The sequence below is a fragment of the Marmota marmota genome, unplaced genomic scaffold (genome assembly GCF_001458135.2).
Source record: "Marmota marmota marmota unplaced genomic scaffold, marMar, whole genome shotgun sequence".
Lineage (NCBI taxonomy): Eukaryota > Metazoa > Chordata > Mammalia > Rodentia > Sciuridae > Marmota > Marmota marmota.
The window spans coordinates 3477215-3502972 of NW_026000141.1; the positions used below are offsets into that span (position 1 = coordinate 3477215).

Below are 25758 nucleotides of genomic sequence, written 5' to 3' on the forward strand. Positions count from 1 at the left end.
TTTGTGACCGTCACCAAAGCTCTCAAATCTTTCTGAGGCTCAGCAGCATCACCCCCACTGGAACACGGGTGTTCCCACCACAGGAAGGGGAGCAGCCTGCAGGGGACAGGACTCCCCCTGCTGCAGCCACAGCTCCTGCAGCTCAGCCAAGGCTGGGAACGATGGCTTGACTCAGAACAAGAAGGAAGCAGTGTTTTCCCTGGTGCTGAAGGACTGGGAGGTATGATCTTCATGAGTGATGAGGTTACCTGCCCAAGGTGGGATTTTTGAACCAAGGATTGAACCCAGGGGTGCTTTACCACGGACTCACATCCACAGCCCTTTTAAATATTTTATTTAGAGACAGGGTCTCACTGAGTTGCTTAGGGCCTTGTTAAGATGCCGAGGCTGGCTTTGAACCCATGATCCTCCTGCCTCAGCCTCCTGAGCCACTAGAATTACAGGTGTACACCACTGTACCTGGCCTTTCAAGGGGTTTTGCTTAAGTGCATACAGAGTGCAAAGAAGACCCTACTATTAATGAGATTCACTATGTTCCAGGCACAGGCCCAGGGTCCATGCACGCATCATTCCAAACCCCACTGTAACTCCGCAGGGTGCGCGGTTGCCAAGACTCCCAGTTCACACCAGTGTTGGAGCAGAGACTCCAGACTCTGCGGCCAGGGATGGCTTTGCATCACAGATTTAGGGCAATAATTCTACAAGTCCCTGTTTGAAACATGCTGTGGTCCGCCCCCCCTGGGGCTCTCAGCACTCTTGTGAGCCAACTGAGCTCAATTTCTGTTTTAGAATAAATAACAATAATAATAAAAAGAGTTTGCAGTTGGAGGAAACTCCAGCCGCCTAAATGCTGGGCAGAATTACAGGCAGAGTGATATCAGGATGAGCCCCTGGGTCAAGGGGGATGGGGACGTGCTTGTTTAGAACATTGACATTAGACTCTCAGGCAGCGGAGACCTCAGAAAGATGGAGGAGACTTCCTGGGTCACAGAGAGCCCAGAGACATGTGTGAGAAGAGGCCACCAGAGGCTGACCCGGCAGACAGGTGGGTGCCTGGGAGGCTCAAGCCTGAACTGGCTGACTGGGAACAGGGGGTACAGACTTCACACCCTGGTTTGTTTACTTCTCTGCACAGGTGTGGCTCTGTTCCCTCCTCAGGTGGCCAGCCAGCCTTATCTTCTTCATCTTTTAGAGCATGTGGGATGTATCAAATTACAGGGACGGGAACTACTATGGAATGAATCACTGTGGAGAGGTGAGCAGAGAGGGTGACTGGTGCCCACCGCCTGCTCTGTTCCTTCTGAGTGGAAGCCTTGCTGCGTGCCTGCAACAGCTGCCTTCTCGGTGCGAGGCAGAGAAAGATGGTTCTAGAGAGGTTGGGAACCTGCGCTTTTCTATGGAATCTTTGGATAACAGCTCTTTAGGCCCTGATTTGGCTCAGATGGCAGCTCCACTTGCTGTCCCTGGCTGGGAACTCCAGTGACCATAGGTTCCTCTACACCTCTATCTAAGAGGCTTCCTCCGTCTTTCTGGGAACACTTTGCAGAAGCTCCTTCACTGAGTTGGAAGAGGCCTGTCCTGAGGATGGTGCAGTGTGATTTCCCAACTGGGTCCCCAGGATTCCAAAGGGGTGAGCAAGAGATGGGCGTGGCTGTGTGGGTCCTGAACCCCACTGGGTCCCTAAGTCTTCATGTTGCCAAATAAGAGCGGCTGTGGCCTAGGGGTTCAAGACATTGGGTCTCTAGGAGGCATTTATTTCAAGGAATGAAAGAGAAAGAAGGAAAGAAGGAGATGAGGGAGAGAAGAGGGAAGGAAGAGGATGGAGAGTTAGAACCCAGACTGTGTGGAAGAGCAGGCCAGGAACCCCCACCCAGCTTAGGTGGGGCTTGTGGTGCTGCTGGAGTAAAAGAGAGGAATTTCAACATTTATGTGACTCCAGAAAGCATCCAAGAGCCACCCCTTGCTAAAATCAATAATGGGCACTTATTGCAGTGACTCTTGAAAGAAATTTTCAAAATCGGCTTAAAGAAGCTCTTACTGAAAAGCAAATAAATTCCCCCAATAGTCACAATAGTGTTTGGACCACCGAAAATTCAATTTGCCAAGCCGCTTATCTAGTGGGCTCTATCTGGTAAGAAAGTGGAGCCCGGAGCTGTGTTTCAATGCCAGAGGGACTTGGCTTCCCCACTCTGGTGGAGGGCTCTTCCCCTCCGTAGCTGCAGAGAGAGAGAGGAGAGCCACAAAGGGAAGAAAGGAGCCTTGGAGTGGGGCTGCCCCAGGATATCGGGGCGTCTGCCCCAGGCCTCACTTTATTCCTCTGCTTCATGTGCATTGGATGAAGGTGGGCACACGTCCTGTCCCCAGACCCCAGGTCCACACTGATGGCCTGTGTGCTCTGGGGTGTCAGAGCTACAGATTGTGGGTTTGAGCTACAAATTGCAAGCAACTGAAAAACCCTTGATCCTACTGAGGGAAGGGAACAGAACATATGCTTCAAAGTCACCAGGAAGGGAGGAGAAAAGAAATGGATAAGGTGGGGGGACAAAGAAGGGCCACAAATCTAGAGCCTCAGAGAAAGCCAGCTCTGGAGAGGACGGGGCCAGCGGGACCCAGGCCCCCGTTCTGCTCTCTTGATTCTACACCAGCGACCCCCATTCCGAGTGTCGAGCAAGGACTGGGACCGGCTGAGGGAGATGACCTGCTGCTGTCCAGCATGCCTGGGCAGCCAGAGGGAGTCCCCTCTTTCTTTCCTGCTCTCCCCAGTTACTAGGCAGAATTCCAGGCTTAGGACAGGGGCTGGAGAGCAAAGCCTAGGAAGCCTGGTGTTGCCAAGCACTTGGATTTGGAGTCTGGACTTAAAAGCAAACATAAACACACATTTTCCTTCTCTCTAAAGGAGCAAAGCCTAGGAATCCATGGGAGCAGGCAATAAATGGGAAGATGGAGAAAGAGACTCCTTTACTGCCAATTACATCAATGCCGATGGCATCCCTTTAAAGCACAGCAGCCCCTTGGAGCAGCCGAACCCGTCATTACTGTGGATCTAGTTCCATCCTGAATTCCCTCTGTCGTAACTACTTAAGGGGAGACGCTGGGTCTCAAATCCTACCCACCTCTTTCAGGGGTGACTTTGCTGTACCTCCCATCAAGAGCTGAGACCCTCTCTCCCCTTCTGGAATCCAAGCTGGTCCTGAGATTCACTTTGGCCCACAGAGCACCGTGGAAGTAACCCTGCAGAACTTCCCAGCCCCGCAGCAGCTACCCTTCTCTTGAGGGGCACTGTTGTGACGTCACCATGACATGAAGACCCTGGGCCGTGTGGAGAGAGAGGCCCCTACCATCCAGCCCCAAGCTGCTGCACCAGGTAAAGACAGTGCCAATGGGGGAGTGGCCCAGTGAGTTTCTACTCAGGAGAAGCAGTGTATGGCTTGGAGTCAGAAAGCACTCTGTTACGTAGCACTAGGTGGAGACGTGGCTGCCACAGCTCTTTTGAGCAGAGTATGGCACAGATAGGGCACAGGTGGAGAAGAAATTGGATGCCAAGAGCAGAGAGAGGCCTAGAAGCCCACCCACCCTGCAGCCCACCAAGGCCCCACTGGCCCAGAATGCAGTGAAATGTTTGCCCAGCTCCAAGGAAGTCTTCTGAGGTAGCTGAGAGGGGACAGAGGCAGAACTCCATCTCAGTGTCCAGCAGGAGGATGGGTGGACAGTAAGATGGCCTGGACTGTGGACAGAGACCACTGAACATGGATGCTCCATGAGGGTGGGCCTCAGCACCCACCACACTGGCACACAGGAAGCAATTGGCAGTTCCTTCATGTGAGGCCATCAGAGAAAGACGACCCGAGGGCCCGGTGTCCTCTGCAGCCCTATGCCATGATGAGCCTTGTCAGCTGGGCCAAGTTTGCAGAGAACCCTGCAGAGCCTAATGGGCCCAAACGACCAAGTTTCCATCTGAAATGCCTTAGCAAGCCTGGCATGAACCCCATCAGGCTTTCCACCTACAGGAGGGATGGGGGCTGGGGGAGACGGAAGTGAACGGCAGGGGAGGCCTGGAGTGGCACATGCCATTCTGCACACTGGGGTGTGTCCATGGGAAAGCCCACTGTATTCCCCAGTGAAGCTGAGCATGGTTAACAGTGCCCAGGCAGCGGCCAGCCTGAGCCCGGCCCCAAGATCCAGTGTCTCTCAAATCCTGGTCACAGGATTCCACCTCCACGTGGCTCCATCATCTCCTCATCATCCCCCGGCCACTCCCATCGGGCCCTGGTGCTACTCAAACACACCAAGTGCATCTGCCCTTGCTCTCCACCTCGGCTGGCCCCTCACTGCATGCACCCTGCTGTTCATGACGCACTCTTCACATGACCCTGGACCCTCGCCTCCACTGGGGGCTCACCCTGCCCCTTCATTTACATGTCCACACATTACACTGTGCACCCCTTTGTACCTGGTGGACTTCATGCCCCCTCCTTCTCCAAGGCCAGCTCCCTGACAGCACGACATGGCCCCTTCCATTGCCTCCTCAGGTCTCATCACTGCCATAATCCATGGTTGGCACCCAGCAAATATTTGTTGAATGCGTGACATGTGAGCGATTGCTCCCCGAGCCAAGCTCCCTGAGACTCACGATTTTCTTTCCTTCCACTAGTCAGGTTAATATTAATTTTTGCTCAAGATGGGAGTCGGCTTCCTTGGAAGGGAGTGCAGGCGCATCCTTGGGAGCTATCAGCTCTTCCAGAAGCCTTGAACCTGTTCCAGGAGCAAAGCGAAAGGCAGAGCCCCCTGGAGGTTCTCCAGCACAGACACGCTCGAGGTCCACTCCTAAAACTTTGCATTTTCCGAATATCACAGAAGACAGACGCTGGATCTGCTCCAAAGCTTGCTATTGAATTTTATGCCTGCTAAGCTCTACTAAATACATAATGAGGAGGCCAAATTAACTATGCAGAATTGTAATTTACAGTTAATGTTTGTAATTGACGAGCTGCGGGTCTCTGTGGCAGCGCTAACTGCTGAGATGAGAAGGCCCTGAAGGGATAAAGGAAAGTTTCCTCTTTGAAAACAGAAAGCTTTCTCAACCAGTTTTGTGCCCATTCATCCATCATCCAGCCACTGGACACTGACCAACACGGATTTGTGCCAGGCACTGTGTGAGAGACGGGGAAGTGAGCCACTGTGGTCCACAGCACCTGTGGGCAATCCAGGAGTCCCCAGACACCTGCTCTCCACTCAACTGCTTACTTGGCTACAGACACGGTGAGGAGACTGCCCAGTGGTGGTAGATCATCAAGCCTCAGTGGTGCTCTGCCCTGGTCCCCTGGGTTCCCTTCTTTGGCACCTGACTACAATGATGTTTCCAATTTCGGGTCCCCTTGGAGTTGAGAAAGTGCTTCTCTTTGAACTTGGGGGTGCAGACCACAAGTACTCTGGAGGAACTTGAACTCAGAACCTCTACTGTCTTATTTAAGATGCTCAACCCTGATTGATGGCAGGAGGGCCTGCTGGGCTTTAAGGAGATACAGTGCTTTTTAAAAGTGGCCTTCCCCTCTGTCTTTCAGATTGGGCCAGCAGGGGGTGGGCCTGGACGTCCCTCTTCTTGTTTGGCAAAGCTTCTGAGGACACCCCAGGGGCAGGTAGGGTAAAGAAGCACTGATTTTTGTTTGGTTTGGTTTTTAAGGGAGTAGTATCAAGGACGAAGGTCTTTTTCTTGTACCCAAATCAGCAGCAGCAAGATGGGACAGGGTCTCATCCCAGCAAAGCTGTAGAGGCAGGCCTGAGTGCCCTGGCCCCCTGGCCCTGCCCTGGGCCTCCTGGTGCCACTGACAGCCCCACAGTCAGAGCACAGAGGGCCTCTGCCTGAGACATACACTGTGCCTGAGACAGAAAAGCTGTCCCTGCGAGGAGGCTCTGCGGAGGGACCCACTCCAAGGACTAGTGGGGTGGTAGGTGAAAAGGGGGAAGACACTTCTGCCTCCAGAGGTGAGGGACAAGGTCGGCATGGGTGTGGGGAGAATGCAGGAGCTGGGTCCTAGAGCAGAGCTGTGGGGCTGGAGCCATCGAGGACAAGGGCCTCTTCCAGAGACACCCTGCAGCCGAGAGAGCGCCCTCAGCTTCCTCCTTCCACTCTCTGACTCTCGCCCTCCCTCAGGGTCTCCCTCTGGCTACACAGAGCCAATAGCCCAGTTGGCAAGTTTGGTCCCTTGCTGTAATCCAGATGAAAGGACCCAATGATGGCAGCCCCCCCCCCCCATAACCCAGTTAGCAAGGGAGCTTGGAAAGTTCATTCTGCAGGTTGCGGAGTGATGGACTGAGACCAAGTGGGCCCCCGGCCAGCGCTGCCCACCTCGACTCCCACACAAGCACCTACGCCCACTCCACTGAGGGAGGTCCAGCGCAATGCCCCAGCTAGGGGTGACTGGCCAGGAAGTGACAGTAGCTTCCCCGAAACAGACTGGAGCTGAGACCTGCCCAGGGTGGAGTTGACCAGGGGAAGGCACCCACAGGGTTTAGGAAGGGGCCTTGTGAGGGAAGACCCCTGAGGACCTAAGATGTGTCTCAACACCTAGGGGAGCAAGCTGGGGGACCCAGTGTCCGACACCCCTGCCTCTGCTGGTGGTGGCAGTGGGATGGGGTCCTCCAAACTCCGTCCTTCCACATGCACTTTTTTTTAAAAAATATATTTTTATTTTATTTTTATGTGGTCCTGAGGATTGAACCCAGTGCCTCATGCATACCAGGCGAGCGCGCTACTACTTGAGCCATATCCCCAGCCCAACATGTGCTTTTTTACATGTTCTCAATACTGTCTGCATTTTATCTTTAAAAGTTTTTTTTTTTGTATTAAAATAAATAAAATGCATCACATGGGGAAGAAGCATACTGGGGGCCACTCTCCTCCCTGGCTCAGTCCCTCCCAGACCCCAAGACAGCGAGGAGCTGACACAGCAGGATGTGGGGCTCCCATGGAAGGATCTGGGTGCAACTGGATTACTAGGAGGAACAGCAAGGGCTATGCAGAGTGGACTCCCAGGCAGAGGCCTCTGGTGGTGGGCAGGGTCCTGGGAGAAGAGCAGAGAGGGTTGGAAAGGATGGGCGAGGAGGGAGTGGACTGGGAAACCGTAGGAGAAGAGGGCAGGACAGGGAGGCAGCAGGAGCAGCTGCCCAGCAGGGAGGGAGCTGGAGCTCCTCAGGTTCCCAGTGCTGGTATGGGAGGCCGGGGACTCGAAGCTCCTGGAGGTTTTGCTCTGACGGCTGTTAAGTGTTACTCAGTCCTGCGGGGGTTATGCAGGGCATGCTCTGCCTGGCCTGGAAGCAGCCAGTTCTCCAGCAGGCTCTGTGGCTTGACCTGTCCATCATTGTCCATGGCTGTCTTCCCACCGTGAGGAGTGGCACCCCTGCCCCTGCTCACCCCACAAGCCAGAGAGGGTAGGGAGGTGAGCAGGGAGGTGACATTCCTGTGAGCAGGGAGGTCCTTCTGTAACATACAGCTCCTGAGGCCACTTCTATCTTTAACTGTCTCCCTGACTTCCTACCTTAGTTAGAGGACCTGTGTCCTTCCCTGGGTCACTATGTCTTTCCCCCTCATCCTCCGTCTCCCGCCTCCCTGTGCCGCTGCTCTGGGCTCTTGGCTGCTGCACAGACCCACTGAGCTCACCCCACCTTTGCATGGCTGCTCCCTTTGGCTCTCAGCGCATGGCCGGCTCCATCCTGTCACCCAGCGTAGAAGTCGTGACATTCTGAAAATTGAACACCAGACTCAAGGTTTCACCCCCGGTGCCCACGCTGCACTTTCCCCCCTGCAGAGGGGTAAGCTCCTTGAGATGAGAAATTTTGTCAGGTCCCTGTGGGGTCCCTGAGGCTTAGCACAGTGCCTGGAAGAGCAGGAGGGGTGACCACACCTGCATTTGTTCAGAGGATTACTCTGGGTCCCTGCTCCACCTCTGGCATCATGGCCCTGATCCCCCAAGGCCTGGTGTGTGCCTCACGGCCTCCTGAGGATCACTTCTGGTTCCTCCCAGCAGCACCCACCGTCCTCTCCGGAGGACACGCCCATTGGGCTGATGGCTTCTGAGAAGCAGAAATGAGCTGGAGGCCAAGTGGGAGGAGAGAGCTGGCTTCCAGACAGGATGATGGACACACACAGCTGCCGTCTTTCCAACCAGCTGCAGTTCTGTGGCTCAACGGAAAACTGAGGCACCAGGGCACCCCACTTGCCCTGACAAGCCTGCCTTCAATTTCCAGCGGCCCCTCAGTGTCAGGGACAGGCCAGGGCCAAGTGTCAACCACCTGCTCTCCACTCACACAGTGTGTTGGGTTTGCAGTTCAGGAAAAACCATCACGAGGTGCCTGGACAGTGTCCCTAACAGAAAATGGACAAGCTACAAAGAACCGGCTCTGCTGAAGGGGACGGCCTTCCCCACCCCAGGCTCCACCGTGGCTATGACAAAACATTTGACCACGTGTTTGCTCACACACGGACTTCACTAGAAGGGCTCTTGCGTGGGGTTGGGCGCCAGGGCCTCCGTGCAGCCAAGGGCCGGCAGTCATTGTCCTGTTCCCATCCTCCTTGGGACCCCGTGGGACACTCAGGGTGCACACTTCAGAACTTCCCAGCATCTGTCTGTCTAAACAGTGCACAGGATGGTGGCTTCCTTCTGAGGAATGACCCTTCTGCTGTTGCATGGAGCTGCGATGGGTGGTCACTTCCTGGTGGCTCCCCCACCCCACTTTAAAATCACAGCGTCTGAGTTTCGACCCTTAGGTTCTGTGTGGCCAGTGAGACTGAGCTGGGTGCTGTGCCCTCTCAGGTCCTTGCTGTCCAGCCTTGCCAAGAAGGGAGAGAGCAGGGTGCAGTGTGGCAGTGCCAGGTCACCCACCCCAAGCCCTTGTTGAGGCTGCTATCCTGCCCTCCCTGTGACCATCTGCTCTTTGCTTCTTGCCCCCCAACCCCCAACCAGGGTTACCTTAGCCAGATTCGGCTTCTGCTGCTAGGCATCCACAAACAGACAGACTGAGCCTCCTGGGCCTCAGTCCTCCCTCTGTAAGAGCAGGGTGTTCAGCTCTTGGCGTTAACACTTGGCAACAGAGCCGTTCACCTCACACCTGTCGCCAACTCTGGGAAGCCAGAGCTCGGGACAGCAGGCTCCAGGAGAAATCCTCGCCCTGCTCAGGCCCTGGAAACCACATCAGACTCACTCATCTTTAAACGGTTCCTTATATTCCGACAAGGAGCAGCTTGGCTTCAAAGGTGGCAGATGCCGTGAACAAATGTCTCCCCTGTGGGCCATCACTTGCTGCAGGAAGAGGGTCAGATACCAGGGGAAAATGCAGCCAGCGGAAAAATCAATGGGGGACCAAACCCGCTGTTCCCCACTCTGTCCCCTGGGGAGCCAGGTTCTCTCCCAGCTGCGCTGACCCTTCTGACCCGTCTTGAGAAAGAATGTTTGCTGGCCAGCAGCCCTCCCTCTGCAGAGCCTGGCTCTCTGGAGCAGCCGTGATGGAGAGCCAGGGGCGCTTTTCAAATCCACAGCCCTGAAGCTGTAACTATCTAGTAGAGCCCATCCAAGGGGACCTTCCATTTAGAAAAAGCCATTCTTAGGTGACTTGGAAACCGCCGCAATGGAGAGTAAAGATGCCGAAATGAACCGCATCCTTTGAGAAATCAGTTCCGAGGCTGCAATTTCATTTTCAAGTAAACTCCGTTTAGAGGGACTCCCCGGACCCAGGGCTGTGGGGAATTGAATAATACTGTGTTCACACTGGAAATGGAAAACATCGTCTTGTTGACAAATGGTTTCAATCCCAGAGCCCTCCTTGCACTCAAGTGTTACAAAGCAGCCGTGACAGCTGTTCCTCCCTTTGCTCTCTCTATTCCCAGCCTTGTTTGGGAGGGACAGGGGCGCTGGGCCCGCTGGGTACCGGCTGGGAGGTTTCTAGCTACCTTCATTTACAGCATGTGACACGCAGTCTTTCAAGAAATGTTTACTGTGTACCTACAGCATGCAAGGCAGGTTTTAAGGAGCTGGGGACACAGTTGCAACAAAATGCATGCCGATTTTCATGAAGTTTGGTGCCAATGTCTGTGTGGGGGCTGGGAAGGTGGCAGGAGGTGCTGCTAATGGGGGAGGCACCTAATAATGAATTCTCCAGGCCCCACCCTTCCTTCCCGCCTAGCTTCCTGGTCACAGGGCTTTGCTGGCAGTTTGCACAACTGTGCTGACCGGGGCAGATGGTGATTCTCAGACACCACGGAGGCCACCAGATCCTTGAGCAGGTGCTTCGCTATTCACTTGGCCTGATTTTCTGTCCTTTCTTGTTTTATAAGCTGGGACTCAGAGAAAGCCCTCCCTAGTGCAGGAAAGCCAGAGCACGTGAGGTAAGCTCCTAAGGCAACAGCCAGCGCTCTCTACGATTCTGCAGGTGAGCTCAGGAGAGGGGACTGGAGAGACCTGGAAATCCAGATGGAGTAGAGGAAGCATGAGGGGCAGGAACAGTTTCAGTAACTGCTGTCACCTGGCTCTGTCTTCAGGATTGCTCAGGGGGTCGAGCTGCTGGGTTAGGAGGGAAACCACCTGCGTCAGTGCGCACGGTGTGTAGGAGTGTGTGTGTCCAGTGTGCACCAGTTTCTGGCCCTGCGTGGGAGGTGCCAGCCTCAGAAGGAGTGCCTGTCTCAAGGACAGGTGATGGCAGGACCCGAACCCAGATCCCATGCAGATGTCAGCCACGTGCAGGGGAAGACTCCCACTCTTACTAGCTGTGTGACTGATGATAGGAAGGTGTCTCTGGGCTAAGCGAGGCAGCCCTTAGAGGATGGCCCCAGGACCCAGAGAGCAGCTTCTATCTCAGTTGGGGGCAGAAGTCTCTGTTGAAGCTTTCATTTGAAGCAGGGAGGAGGGGAGAGGGGACATGGGGAGGGACAGAGTGGCCTGGTGGGGCCAGCCTCCTGGTCCCAGATGGTGCCTTCTCGCTGTGTCCTCATAGGCTGCCCTCCGACCCCTTTCCTGAGAGCCCTACTGCCATTCACAGAGCACCAGCCTCATCACATAAGCACCTTCCGAGCCCCCTCCTCTGAACCCAGCCAGTGTGTTCTGGTGGGATCCAGCCTAGGATCTCAGGGGACACAGCCCCCACACTGGGTCCAGGCTGGGTTCTTGCAGCCCCAACAATCCACCACCCACCAGTGAAGTAAATGACCAAAAAGCACATACACAGGCCTAAGTCACCCACTGTCTCTCACATGAGCTTGACCTAGACATAGGGATCTTTTCTTCATCTTTAAGACAGGGTGCATGGAAGCATCTACCCCCCTGGCCGTTAGTCATAGGAGCATGAGTTGCTACACAGCACATGCCCAGAGCCAGACCCAAGCCACTCCTAGCACTAAGGAGCTGCTGCTTATTGTCTTTGAGACTCCAAACTTCAAATTTGGAATGCACGACACGCACATGGTGTTTGGCCAGATCTAAGGGCCATTTGTTCTGTTAGTTACTTCGTATTTCCTCTATAAATCGTCTTGCTTTTTTCTGAGGCCTACATACACTTGTTTAGCAGAACATTTTCTGTCAAGCCATCAAGCTGAAAACGAGACGCATAGCCAAAATTTGAGGAGCTAGAGGACAGGGGCCCCGGATCTCACTGCCAGAGGGTGTCCGGTCCAGAGAGAGATGGAGATGAGGTCACTTTCTCATCTTGCAATTTGATTGACTTAGTGCCATGGGGCACGTGACCCCACTAAAGCCATCTGCTACCGTCTGAATGCTTGTGTCCCCCAACTCCACAAAAACCTCAGTTCCCAGGGTGGTGAGTTTGAAGGTGAGGTCTTAGGGTGAAATTAGGTCATGAGGGTGAGGCCCTTGAGAAAGGGATTAGTGCCTTAGAAAAGACAGCCTTTGCTCCTCCTGCTGTGAGAGGTCAGGTGGGAAGACACTATGAGCAAGGAGCCTTCTCCTGACACCACAAGGGCTGGTGCCTTGACCTTGGACCTGCAGACTGTGTTCTCTACATTTCTGCTGTTTAAGGCCTCCTGGTCTATGGTGTTTCATTATATCAGCTGGAAGGGACAAAGGCGTCATTTTCCACAATACCTCAGGAATCAGGGCTTCTGTGGCTTATTTGGCCTCTGATGTCCACTGTCACCAACACTCACTGCAAGCGAGATCACTACTAGGACACAGACTCTGAAGGAAGCCATAGATGACCTGCCCTGGCCCCGACTAATTCTCCCTCCAGTGCAAGTGCAAGGGGCTGAGGGGAGGAACCCGGAGTGGGGACTGAAACTCTGAGCTTTGGGGCCCTTGGCTCCACTCTGTCCCCTTCCTACAGCCTCTGCATCCCCAGGTGAGACCCAGAGGCCCAGAAGGGGCACTCAGGGGCATCTCGGGGCAGGGTCCCCTTAACTAGCTTAGTCGGAACAAGGGCCGCAGAAGGGTGACCCGGACCTGCAACAGGTGTGCCTGCAGGACGATTCTGGGTGGGAGAGTGGGGACGGCACTGGAGCCAGGACACAGGCGTGGGTGGCGGGGGCTCCTTTCCACTTCAGAATCCGCCATGTCTCCTGGTTTCACCTGGACTCCTCCCACGTCCACTGGGCTGTCTGTTTAATAGTTGCCAGGACTTCTTTTCACAACAAGCATGATTGTTGTGAAAGGGGGAAGCGTGGCGAATGCAGAGGACAAGTCCTATGTCTTGAAGGAATATTTTTAAAAAGACAGCAGTTTGATGGTTTTATTTGCTTATGTAATAGTGGAAAAATACAAGCTGCAACCCCATTTCACCCTGTAGCTAATAATCTTTTTAACTGTAACAGAACAGAATTCTGATCTTGCAAAGTAGGTCACAGGTTGCTAAATAAATACCACTAAATTTATCTTTATAATACATGCTACATATTTATAAAAGCACAACATATTAATATAAATACATACTATAAATTACTCGTAAGCATATAGAAGGTACTTATTATATGTATTGCTAAAGTAAGCACATTTGGCTATTGCAATTGTTTAGTTTTTTTTTTTTTTTACATTTAAAAAAAATTTAAAATGTAACACACATACACAGTAACAAAATATTTAAACAGTACATAAAAATACAGGGTGCAGGGAAGGTAAGTTTCCTTCCACTCCCAGCATTTAATTTCCCAACTTCCCTCCCACTGGATAGCCTTGCTGAGATCTTCTGCATTCACCAAAGTTCTCCACATTTCTCCACCGTGACCCCATGTGAGTAGTGTTGAGCAAGTCCGTGGTGTCATGCAGGGCACAGCTGCCGACTCCAAAATGCTTTTCATCTTGCAAAACTGAACTCTGTGCCCATCCAAGTAGCCCCATTTCCCATTTCTGCAACCGCTGGCATCTGCTACTCTCCGTCTCTCTGAACTCAGCTGCTGGGGGGGACGGGGCTCCTCCAAGAGGAGGCTGGTGTGCGCCTCCTGTGGCCAGCTGAGGTCTTGGACTCCATGGTCCACCTTCATTCCCCACCTGGGACAGCAGCCACCCGTGCAGCTCTCCGCCTCGCTTTTCTTACTTTGCAGATGGGCGGAGCAGGCACAACCCATTTTCAATGGCCGTGGACCATTTCAGCTGGTGGAAGTGCAGAATTCAGGGACAGTCCTTTCCATCTCCGGAACACAATGTCATGGTGATAATAGGAGTGTGCACTTGTGAAGTCACTTCAGGGTGTGCCTGGAAGCCATGCTGACCCTGGTGAGGAATGGGATCTCCATGGCTCCGCATGCCTTTCTCCTGTCCCTTGGCAGCCAGTTGCCTGCTCACCTTTTCTTACTCTCGAGGCTGCTCCTGGCGTGTTCTAGAACAGGTTCAGCCCCCTCCAATGTCCTCTTGTGGGTCGTCTCCCCAGCAAGGCCGGGCCGAGGCTGGGTCATAAGGCTCTAGTTTCTGTTCCGCTCATACTCAGTTCCCTGCCTGCCATGAGGTCAGGGAGCAGCGTTGGCGGAGGAAACTTGAGGCCATGAGGCGGGGGGGTCTTCCTGCACCCCACAGTGCCTCACACCCCCATGTTCCACTGGGCTTTTCTCCATCTTCTGTGCATGGGGTGAAAGCGGCAGCTCTCCATCATCCCATCCTTCTCTCCAGGGACTGTGAATAAAACATCTGTTTTCTCCATGTCTTCGTCACTTGGATGGCCCTGAGCTGGCCCGGGTGAGCTAATACAGTCAAAAGAGATGAGAGGGGAGGTCGGGCGTCCGGATGCCACTGCCTGGCTCTGGAACGCACTCCAGCTGGGCCCAAAGGTGACTAATATCCTGGCCGGTCATTAAATTGGCCAACTTTGCATTTTAAAGACTGGGAAAGAAGTTCAGATCTAAGGAGCCTGGGATTTTGTAACCACTGTGATGAGAATCGATCAAAGGAAAGTAAAAGGGAGCTGGGAAACGCTGCCAAGCCCCCTGAAGCAGCTGTCCCCCTGGCTGTGGCAGAGAGGCTTGGTCTCCTCCCCTCCAGACGGAGGTGGAAGACTCCTCGGGTCTCGCTCCCGTCTGTGTGCTTCCCTGTTCAAGGACTGCTGTGTTTGGCAGCTCACTGCAAGTTTCAAATTAAACATTTATTTTGTTAGTTTGTATTTTCAAAAGAAAGAAAAATTAAAAAAAAAAAAAAAAGGTTCCCAGCGTCGGAGGCCAACAGAATCGCACCGGAGTCAGAGCAGCTGGGAATTGGGGCGTCCACAGGAACCACCAGGGGTTGCTTTCTCTCTGCTCCTGCTCCCCAGAGCCTGGCAACCTTCCTCTGACTCCAGCCCATTTTCTTCACCATGTTCCCAGGGCGTCTATAGGGCTGGATGCTGGTGAGTGTTACCTGTGGTTCTCGCCCAGGGCAGCTTTGCCCCTGGGGACATTTGTGCCATCGCGCCAGGGCAGGGGAGGGCCAGCCCTGGGCATCTGTGGCTAGAGGCCATGGTGCTGCTCTACACCCTCCGAGGCACAGGGCACCAGTGTCACAAGGACTCGCTGGCCCAGGGTGGTAGTAGAGAGGAAGCTGGGAAAAACCCTCGGAGGTAGAGGGGTCCCGTAACTATAGGCAGCAATCTGGGGACAGGAGTCACTGGTGCCAGTTTGCTCATCAGGAGTGGTGGGGACCTCGCTGTCAAAAAAATGTCCAGCTCCTCCTCAAGGCTGGCTGACTGGCACCACAGAGGCGCCTCTGTGCTTTGTAGAACAATCAGAGATTCATCGTGTTGATTTTAAAACGCGGCGTGGAGTAAAGCACATGCAGTCGGGTGGCCCAACCTCCCCTCAGGGGCTGAGAACTTGGACTGCCCCAGCCAGGCGGTGGCCATGCAGGCTGATGTCTGCCAGGCTGTTTACATGGGCTGCTCTGTGGGTTCATTTTCCACCTCGTGACGACAATTCACGGTGCTGTTCCCATTTCACAGATGGCGAACTGGGGCTTGGAGAGATCAGCTATCGACCCAGGTCCCGCAGCCAGTGGGCCGAGTGGATCTGAACCAGGCTGGCCAGGTCTCTCCCACCACCTGGCCGACTCTGCCTCAGCTTCCCCATTTCTCCAACCTTCTCCTTGCTCCTTGGTTCGGCGTCCTGTCCAGGTCTAGAGCAGTTCACATCCCTCTGAGGCCTTCTGACCACCCTGGGGCCGACTTGCTACTCTATGGATTCCACAGCCCAGGGGTCAAGACAGTTGTCCTGGCTCCTTCTGGCTCACTCGTCTCCACCCCGATGGCAGGGCCCTGCTTGTCATTCTCCTCCTCTCCCTGTCACCTGCCCAGCATGCAGGTGGGTATGAGCAGGTGGCAAGCACATCTGAGTGGACTCTGTGGTTGGCTCCCAGTCAGCCCTGGGGACAGAGCTTCTGCCAGCCATTTCCTTCAGCAGGACTTATCAGGGCCTTTTCTATGTATGTGCATGATGATTGATGGGTAAGAGAAATCGCATTGTCCTCCAAATCTCTTCAGCTAGAGACCCAGGGCGATATGTTTGGAGGACGTTATGGCTCAGATCTCACATGGCCTCCAAAGGCTTGCATGTTGGAAGCCTGATCCCTAGTGGACAGCACTCTCTGGAGGAGGTGAAGCCTTTAGGAGCTGGAGCTTAGTGGACAGAAGTGAGTCTCGGGGTGCATGCCCTTGAAAGGACATCGAGACTCTGGCCCTTCCTCTCTGCCTCTGCTTTCTTGGCTGCTATGAGGCAAGCAGCTTTGCACCATCCCATGCTCTGCCATGATGTTCTGCCTGGCCACAGGCCCATGGCAGCGGGGCCAGGAGACTGTGGATTGAAACTTCTGAAGCCCTGAACCAAAATAAACCTTCCTCCTTTAAAGTTGGTTTGTCTCAGGCATTTTCTCATAGCATTGAAAGCTAACTAACCCAGAGGAGGGTGGGTAAAGCAAGAGGAGTGTTTGTGCTCTCCTGGATCCAGCATGTGGCCACAAAGTAGCCAATTTTAGCAATTTCCAAGTATTATGTTGACACAGCCATTGAGACACCCTCAGTGGATGACATTATGGTGAACACGATTCCTAGTAAGGGCCACACGTGACCAAACCTGTGCTTCAGGGCAGTGAGATTGGGAGGGCCCCTCCCTGGGCCCCCACCCTCCACAGAGCTGCAGTTCAGGGGTCACAGCCATGGCTGGGGGCTCCTCATGCTCCCTGCTGATGCTGCAAGATGGGGCCACTTCCAGGAGTGGAGCTTGGTTTTCTTGAACAGCACAGGTTTGAGGCAGCAGCCTTCCCCTGGAGGACCTGTTAGGTGTCTCCGGCAGGTGTGGTGGATAATCCCACAAGTCCCCCGGGTCACTTCTTTCTGGAGTCATATTTTTATGATTTTTCCTGTAATTATAACTGGGTTTATCTATTACCTTTTTTTAAAAAGTTAAAACTCCTATCCTCAGGTAAGCTTAGCTCGGGGAAGGAGCGATGGGAAAATCATTTGCATCTGGTAATTGGTAATGCAGTGAGACGCAGCCTTGGAGGCACAGTGAGTTTGGGTAGATAAGCAAGTTAAGGGGTATAACTGGTGGGGGGCAGGAGGCACCAGATTGGACCTGGGAGAGGTGGTCTGGCCATGGAGGAAGATGCAAAGAACTGTTGGCAGCTGGCCATGCCACTTGGATGCAGCCCTCAAACACCAGACAGGAGCCACAGTCCGGCAATGAATTTCGCTTACCCGGTGTGCATACAGCAGGCGCTCTTACACGATTTTAAGTGGATTAGTTTGGGAGGCGTGGGCCCGACAGCTTCCTGGCTTCGAGGCATGACCTACATTCTAATTTAAATGCATCTTCTGCTCATGCAAGAGATAAGAAGGGGGTTCTCCTGGGGAGTTGGGAAACAGGAGGGGAGCCTTTTAGGGCCACTCAGCTCCACCAGCACAGAGAGGCGCGGCCCCAGGCCAGGGGTTTAATTGCATTTCTTTTATGGCTGCCTTCTATTTACGGCAAAGGATGCTGGTTTCACCTTCAGGCGGGATGTGAAGTTCCCTCCTGAAATGTATTTATTAGAGGGAGGAGAGAGAGGAAGGCAGTTGACTTTCACATGCAGTAGTAAGTCACAATGGCGCTGCTGACCTGTGGCATCTGGTTTGGAAACCGCAGGGTCTTCCCAGAACGAGGCGGCTGGAGGAAGGTGGGGTGGAGGGGCCACTCGCAGCCCAGGCAGAGGCCTTGAGAAGTGAGGACAGACTTGGGCTCTGTGGGGGCTAAAGGCCTGTGCCCACTTTGTGACCTTGAGATGGGACCATAAAACTTTTAAAAGATCAATAGGTCTTCAGGGGGGAGAGGCTGGATGGAGAGCTGGGTTAGCCCCTGTAGAAGGCACCAGGGGAGAGGCCAGAAGGTCTCCCAGAGCCTGTTCCCACAGCTTAGGACAGAATGATGGCCCACGGTCTCAGAGACATCATAGTCCAGCATGGCTTTGGCTCCAAGGAAGCCCGATAGGAGAGGCTCAGGCCGGGGGACGTCCCCCCGGTTGCCATCCTGGTGGAGCCCGGCCTGCACGTCGGGCACAAATGGTGATGCACCTCCCTTGTCTTGTGTCCGTTTTTCTCTCAATGGAGACAAAACACACTGGACTAGAAGACAAGTGCAGCCCACGTGGGTCCACACGGTGGACTGTCACCGGCCACGGGAAGGGATGAGGCCCTGACGCAAGGCCTGCTTGGGCCTCGAGAACATCCTTGTGCTGAGTCCGATGCAGGACAGGAAGAAGCATGCAGCTTGGGATCTGTCTGCATGGAACTTCCAGAGGAGGCAGGTCCAAGACACAGAAAACAGACTCGAGCTTGCCAGAGGCTGGGGGAGGGAGGCCGAGTAAGGGACGGACTTCCTTCTGGGGTGATGGTGGCACCTGTTAATAGATGTGTGGAAACCCACCGATGGGGAAACCCACTTTAAGGGTGGGTCGAAGATATACGAAAAGTGATGTAAACGGAGCCTGGTGCACAGTGTGTACCTGAAGCCCAGTCACCGTGCCCTGAGCAGCTCTCTCAGCAGGAAGGAAAGGTGTGACACCAGCATCAAGACTGATACCAACTAGGGGAACTCAGGCTTGAGCTCAGGAGTCAGACCCCTGCCTTCCAATCTCTGCCTGCCAGGAGCCGTGCCATTGAGGGTGACAGTCCTCATGGGACACAGGAGTAACTGCTGAGGACCGTGACTACAAGGAAGCTGGAGAGGCACCTGTCACTCCCGCCAACCCACTCATCCAAGAGAAGTCTCAGGTCCGGGCCGATGGGCTGCAGAGAGGAGGGCACTGGACAGACAGCACACCCACTTTGTATTCTGTGGGTTCTGAACATAGAGGAGCGCCGGGGCGTTGGCCGTGTCAGGACAGCTGGCCCATCTGGCTTTAGGCAGCATAGCGGCCACACAGCGTCAGAAGCATCCCTGTGGATTCTGAGCTGGGCTAATGATGCCGTGTTCTGTTCAGCACACACCCCTCTGTCCTTCCACTCCACAGAATTTCTGCCTGTCTTCTTGACCTGGTTTGCGATTCTGTAAATTGTAGATAACTGATAGCCATGCAAATGCCTCCTGTCAGGAGACACGCTTACAAATTATGCCCAGAGGAGAGACAATGGATTTCTCTCCCCATCTGTGTGGGAAAGTCAGTTTCTTAACTACTTACACAATTTATTTCATGGCCTGTGTATGTCTCTGCCTCTTAAATTCCCCTGTGAAGGGTTACATCTTATAGGTTTCTCCATTCATCATCATTAAAATTTTTGACACACATTCATTTTGTATTTGTAAGACTCATGATTTTACTGTGATTTGAGAATCATCTTGTAGTAACGTGAGAGGGGTTAGTGAGAGGAGCCAGGGCTGTCCATGTTCAGGAAAGCCACGGTGAGGGAACCATAAGGGTTAGGTGAAATGGTGAGGCAGGGCCCCAGGCTGGCATTGGTGGCTTTATAGGAAGAAGAAGAGGGATGGAGCTCGAACACCTGCTGTCTTGCCAGGTGACATGCCCTGCTGTGCTGTGATGCTCCTGATGCCCTTACCAGATGCTGAAGAGATGCAGGCACCATGCTCCTGGACCCTGAGCCTCCAGCACTGTGAGCTCCACAAATCTCCACTCTTTATCAATCACCTGGTCTGTGGAATCTAGTTAGAGCAAGAGGAAATGGATGAAGATGGTGGGAGTGCTGTCAGGTGGAAGGAGGAGGCAAAGTGCTTCACCCAGATTCCAACACGTCGAAGGTGCTCAGAGACATCAGCTATAAACAGCAGTGCTCCAAGGGTTAGAATGAGAGTCACGATTAGGGGGGACTGGTTAGCATTATATGTGCACAGGATGCTCCAGTCCTGCAGGGTGCAGGAGGAAGAATGAACAAAGGAGCCAGGAGAACTCACGTGAGCAGGTCAGGCACCCTGGGCCCAAGGATACTGGGGTCTGGGTAATCAGAGCCAGGTGTGGAGGCTATGGATCCCAGGTGGCACAGGCACTGCCCCTGGGCTACATCAAAACTGCCTCTGGAGTGGACATCTGGCCCATCTGCCATCTGGTACAGAGTCTCCATCCTTCCAGAAAGGTCTCCACTCCTTTTTGGTGCCCAAGACTTTATCAGGGACTCAGACCTAAGTAGGACCAGTTCAACATCCAGTTCAAGAAGTGGGCACGTGACTCAGGCCTGGCCAATCAGAGGCTAGCAGAAACTACAAGTGGGCATGTGATCCTCTCCTGGCCAATCAGAATTCAGGAGAGGAAGAAGCACATGATTGGTTCTGGGATAAGCATATGATCAGTTGTAGCCAATGACCCTCTACTCTGGGATATTTGTGGGAACTGTTGAGAAGCGGAAATGGCTTTTGTCTTTTTCCTGTGATTTATTCCAAAGAGGATGAAGATTTGACAGTGGGACAGGACAATCTGCCTCTGAACAGAGAATAAAATCCAGGCCTTCTCCATAGAATAGCTTTGAGGCCCTGCAGCCAGCCATACTTAAAACCAGCTCTAATTTCTTAAACAGATTTCAGTGAGGCTTTTCTGTCTTCATAACCACAAGTTTTCATCAACACACTCTCTTTTAAAAGACAAATTCCTGATTCCTCTTCTTACAGAAGGTCCCTAGAGGAGACACACCCACAGACAAAAGTAGGACAATGGTGCCGGGGACCAGGGAAGGGCTGTGACACTGGTATTTAACAGGGATAGAGATTCAATTAGGGACAATCAAAGAGTTGTGGAGATGGATGGCGGTGATTTTACAATATGCTAGTGCTCCATGCAGCTGAAATGCACACTTAAATGTGGTTCAAATGGTCAATTTTGTATTATATATATTTTACCACAATAAAAAAATTCATTTAAAAAAACACTTTCTTGTGTGTAGGCTTGACAGAGAGACCTAGAAACTTGTATCAGTTACAGTATTTTTACTGAACATTCCAGATCCCAACCTCAGACTGAATTGGCAGGGAAATACATACATATATAAGTACTTTTATATGTATGTATTTTTTTAAACCAAATAAAAAGGCTAGAAGATAGGGAAGCCCAGAGTTGGTTGATTCAGGGACTCCACAATGCCATCAGACAGCCCCAAGTTTCTGCTCGGCCCTACAGGGCACTGGCCTTTGTCCTCAGACTTTCATGGTCTCATCTCCAAGCTGTAGCTGCAGCCATCCCACCCTCATGCAGCTGAATCCAAAGACTGAGGAAAGGGTGCCCTCCCGAGCCCTGGGACAGCTGGCTGCTTATCCAACACTGGCCTCCTTTCTTGCTTATCGAACTCTGAATTGTTCAGAGCAGTGTTGTGCGCAGGTGACAATGTTCATCTCCCCAGGTCTCCTTGCTGGCTGGAGTGATGATGGGGTCCCGTTCAGCAATGAGATATAAGCAGACATCCACTCGCTGTGCTTCCAGGAATGCTGTTGTCTTCTGTCCCAAGGAGACAGACAGACCCAGCCTTTGCCTATTGCCGTAAGCCCTGCTCCTCTGACAAACACAGTGACTGCATGTTCAGCCACCGTTCTGTGAGCATGAGAGAGGCCACTGCATACCAAACATGGTGCAGCAGGAAGAGAAAAGGAACCTGGGTCCCTGATGGCTTTGGGGAACCACCAAACCAACTCCAGTCCTAACTCTGGTGTCTGAACTTCATGTCATAGCAAAGGAGAGCCCATTTAGCTGGGCCACAGGAATCTGTTTTCCACACACGGCATCAGCAAGACTACCCATTAGGGCAGGGAATGCCTATAAAAAGAAGAGAAAAACAAATTCTGGAGTTCAGTCTACCCAAGCACCATTCATCGGTGCAGTTTTCTCTGACATGCACATCAAAATGAGATTTGTGAAGGCTGTGAACGTGCCCAAGTGTTGTTAATTATTTGGGAAGGAAATTGACAGCAGAAAGCACACCCCACCTGGCCGCATGCCCGTGCATGTCAGAAGGTGCTGAGCATCTCTCTTCAGTGTGACCACAGTGCATGGGGTGGATTCTCAGTCTTTCTTGCTTGCTTTTTTACCTTTCCACCCCTTTGTGGTGCTACGGAGCTTTAGGATAAGAAACAACCCCAGCTGTCCCCACTTGGAGTATTATATGCTTCTTCCTATTTTTTTCCTAATATGGTCAGAGTTTATTTTTCATCTCTGGATTCCTGTCTCTTGTTAACAACACCGTAATAAAAGGACCTTGAAATTGATCAAAGAAAATGCAGTGCAGAAGGCAGACGTCCCAGGGCTCGGGGGGCACCCAGGCTCCAGTGCATCTGAAGTTGGTTTTTGATTTTATTTAACTTCTTTTTTTTTATCCTGTCTTTTATGATTTTGGCAAAAGATGGAATGCAATCAAGGCTCTATTTGCAGCAGCTGTGTAAGCAATCCCCGTTTAACTGGAGACAATGAAAAATTAATCTCAGCCCAGTATAACTAAGTTTTCACAGAAACAATGAAGCCCCTTGAACATTATCGTCCTCTGCAGATGTTTGCTGACTGTCTTGATTTACCAAATTGCCTGTCGGCTTTACTGCTCCCTCCTCAAGCAGCACCTAGCGCCAGCTCTGTCTTCATGTCACCTGCTTAATAAAAAGCTGATGGCATAAATGGAGGATGTAAATTGTGCTTTTTTTTAATTTCCCCCTCCAGCCGCCCGCCCTCTACTCTTCACTCCTTGGTACAAAATCTCTGTCCTACACTTTTTTATGTGTACTATAGACAGATCCTTTTGCAGCAGTAGGTGGAAATGCTCACTCTTTCTCTATCTACGGGCTCATTGGTGGCCCAGCACAGTGGCACACTCTAATCCCAGTGACTCAGGAGGTTGAGGCAGGATGATTGCAAGTTCAAGGCCAGCTTCAGCAACTTAGTGAGGCCCTAAGCAAATTAGTGAAGACCTGTCTCAAAAACATTCTTAAAGAAGTGCTGGGATGTGGCTCAGTAGTTGAGCACCCCTGGCTTCAATTTCCAGTTCCCAGAATAAAACAAAAAGAGCTTGTTAGTGCTTTTTCATCTTTTTATTTATTATTTATTTGGTGCTGGGGAGTGAACCCAGGGCACTTAACCACTGAGTCACATCCCCAACCCTGTATTTTTTATTTTGAGACAGGGTCTTGCTAAGTTACTTAGGACCTCAAACTTGTGATTCTTCCTTCTCAGCTTCCGGAGGCGCGGGGGGGGGGGGAATGACAGGTGTGCGTCACCACCCCTGTCCTTCTTGTCTGTGTCTTTAGGAGACAGAGTAACGAACAGACTCGGACCTCACTTTGCTGCAGAAAAGAGACTGAAGAATGGAGGCTTTTGCCCTGGGAGACGTTCATCCTCTGATACACTCTTGATGCCCCCGCTGTCCTCTCTCACTGGACCCTTCAGTGTCCCCAGCATCCAACTCATGCCAGTGGGCCCTGGGGCCTCACCCAGCACCCTGTGGTCCATGAGAACCAAGATGCCTGACGGGGGCGGGACCCTGTGCTACGGTTGGCGCCACGGAACCCCAGGTGGAAGGCTCACCCCTGGCACTCCAGCCCTGTGGCTCCCCCCAGTCCACCCGGGGGGCTCTTCCTCCTGCACTGAAAACACCTTTGGATGAAGACAAGTCTACACAGGGCCCTCCCAGAGGAGGCAATGGACAGTTCTGGGTGGTGGACGGGAACTTCAGGAGTAGCCGACTGAGCGCCCTGGAGGACGTGGGGTTGGATTGGTGTGGACGTTTCCGAAAGGTCAATGAACTGTATTTGCCCTTGAAAGGTTGGCATCCAGCTGGTGTTCTGTCCCCAGTCCCCATCAGGACTGGTGCTTAAAGCACCCATTAGCTACCTCGGCTCAGTACAAAGTGCTCGCTGTTAGAAACTCGCCGAAGTTCAGTTAGCAGTTCACGGTGCTGGAGTCTGCAGCCTGGCAGGCTGCTTCCCCCGTGGTAGCGCTGAAGCCCACGTGGTACTAACCACAGGATGCGCAGTGGGCTGGGATCAGGGCTGCAGACTCCCCCAGGGTCCCTGTGACAGGAGGTGTGATCGCAGAGATCTGCCTCACCTGAGAACGGCCTCCCCTTCAGCTCATCCTCAGAAGCGATTTCAGAGGCTTTTACGTCAGTTTGGCACATTCCAGGTTGGAAAAAGCAAATCAGTCGCAAAAGCCTGGCTCTCCCTGCCAAGGTGTGGCTGCAACCCACACAGGTCTGAAAAGAAGGTTTCCTGCTCCTAGGCAATGGTTGAACCAACCCAATGAATGCACTTAAAGAAAGTGCATAAAGAAAGGGTGCTTTCAGGATTAAAAAGTCAATCGGTCCTTAGGAAAATGTCCTCCAAACAATACAGACTATCAGAAATACGCATAGGAAATGTGAATTATTTTTCTGAATGGTAGAGGCAGGTTCACATTCATGGCGTCTTCTCCAGTGGCCTTCTTTAATGTGATGTCCTAGAATGTTAGAGACTGAAAAATCACCAGTAGGCATTGACTTTGTTAAAAGAGGTTAGCTATTCAACATAAGAATCTTGGCAGAAGAAATAAGAATAAGAAATATGGCAGAAGATACAGTCCGGTTTACAAAGGGGAAGGCACCGATGGACAGTAGGTTTCTTGGAGAGAGCCCAGGATTTGGAGAATAATACCACTGTGGCCTCTGTCCTGCTAGTTGGAGTCTAGTGAGTCCAAGTCCCTTCTATTGCCCTTCAGTCTCTGTTTCCCCACCTGTAATGGAGCCCCCATTGCCTCTCCAGGATCTCCGAGGTTGGAAGAGCAGATGAAGTGACTACCATCGAAATCCTTTAGAACACTTTAAAACTGATGCTCCTGTTTGTAGTTTCCCATAACCAAGAGTTTATACAACAGCCCTAGAGTGTCTAAGAATACCATGTGTCCTCTATTGCTGTGTGACAAATTACCCCCAGAACTTGTGTCTTGACACTGCACCCTCGTCTCAAGGCTCTGTAAGTCAGGAAGCCTGGGGAGGCTGGGCAGTGTCCTGGGCTTCTGGGTCTGTCCCAAGCTGAGACCAAGGGTGTCAGGAAGGGCTGGGGTCTTCCTTGAAGGCTCAAGAGGGGAAGGATTTGCCTCCAGGCTCCGTGCTGTAGAGGGGACTCCGCGCCTCGTGGCCTGTAAGACTCGCAGCCTGGGCTTCTTAGGGCTGTTGGCTACAGCCTCTTCCCCTTTTCCAGTGGGCTCTGCAAACATTCAAGCCAGGAAGGCCATGGACAGCCTTGAGCCACACGTGGGCTGGGCCTCGGTGACCTCATCTCACAAGCCAGGCACACTCTCGGGGAAGCAGACCTCCTCCAGGGCCACTTGAGAGCACATCAGCCGTGTAGCCCACGCTGACAAGAGCAAGGTCACACATGGGGCATCTCCTGGCCTGTGACAAGCTGCTGCCACAAACACAAAGCCCTGGCTTTCCTGATGCTCACAGGTCGAGGGTCTGACACCATTTGCCCTTGAGAGCAAACGGATCAGCGGGGACTCTGCCATCTTCACAGAGATGAAGACACAGAGGCTTAGAGAAGTCCAGCAGCTTCCCTGAGCTACAGGACAAACAAGTGACAGCTGATTTCCAGCACAAGTCCCACTTCTCAGTCACCTGTCATCCTTATGTGGCTGTCCAGAGGGAGGGACTCAAAGGACCTATATCTCAGGGTGGTTGAAAGACACAGAGCTTGTCAGTGAGTGGCTGAATCAGCTTCTGCAGAGGAGCAGCAGATAGAGCAGCCAGGGTCTGGGGTGGCCCAGGGCGCTGCTGGGGTGGCCTAGGGCACTGCAGGGCAGAGGACTGGCTTTGAAGACACTTTGACAGAACAGGGATTTTGCCTGAATTTTTATGCTAGCCTCAGGGGTAGTGGGGCCACCTGGC

General features: G+C 52.7%; 1 protein-coding gene and 1 long non-coding RNA gene across 3 annotated transcripts in view; one reads left to right on the plus strand and one right to left on the minus strand.

Moving 5' to 3' along the window:
* Window positions 1-25758, minus strand: part of Tmem132c (transmembrane protein 132C) — a 267501-nt gene that overhangs the window by 51772 nt on the left and 189971 nt on the right. The gene's annotated exons all lie outside the window — the stretch shown is intronic.
* LOC125611338 lies at window positions 10140-16282 on the plus strand. 2 transcript variants are annotated; one of them, XR_007341504.1, is made up of 4 exons: window positions 10145-10378; window positions 13535-13706; window positions 14097-14805; window positions 15394-16282. It is a non-coding gene; the product is annotated as an uncharacterized LOC125611338 (long non-coding RNA). The 2 variants fall into 2 exon arrangements; XR_007341503.1 differs by having other exon boundaries at window positions 10140-10378; window positions 13535-14805.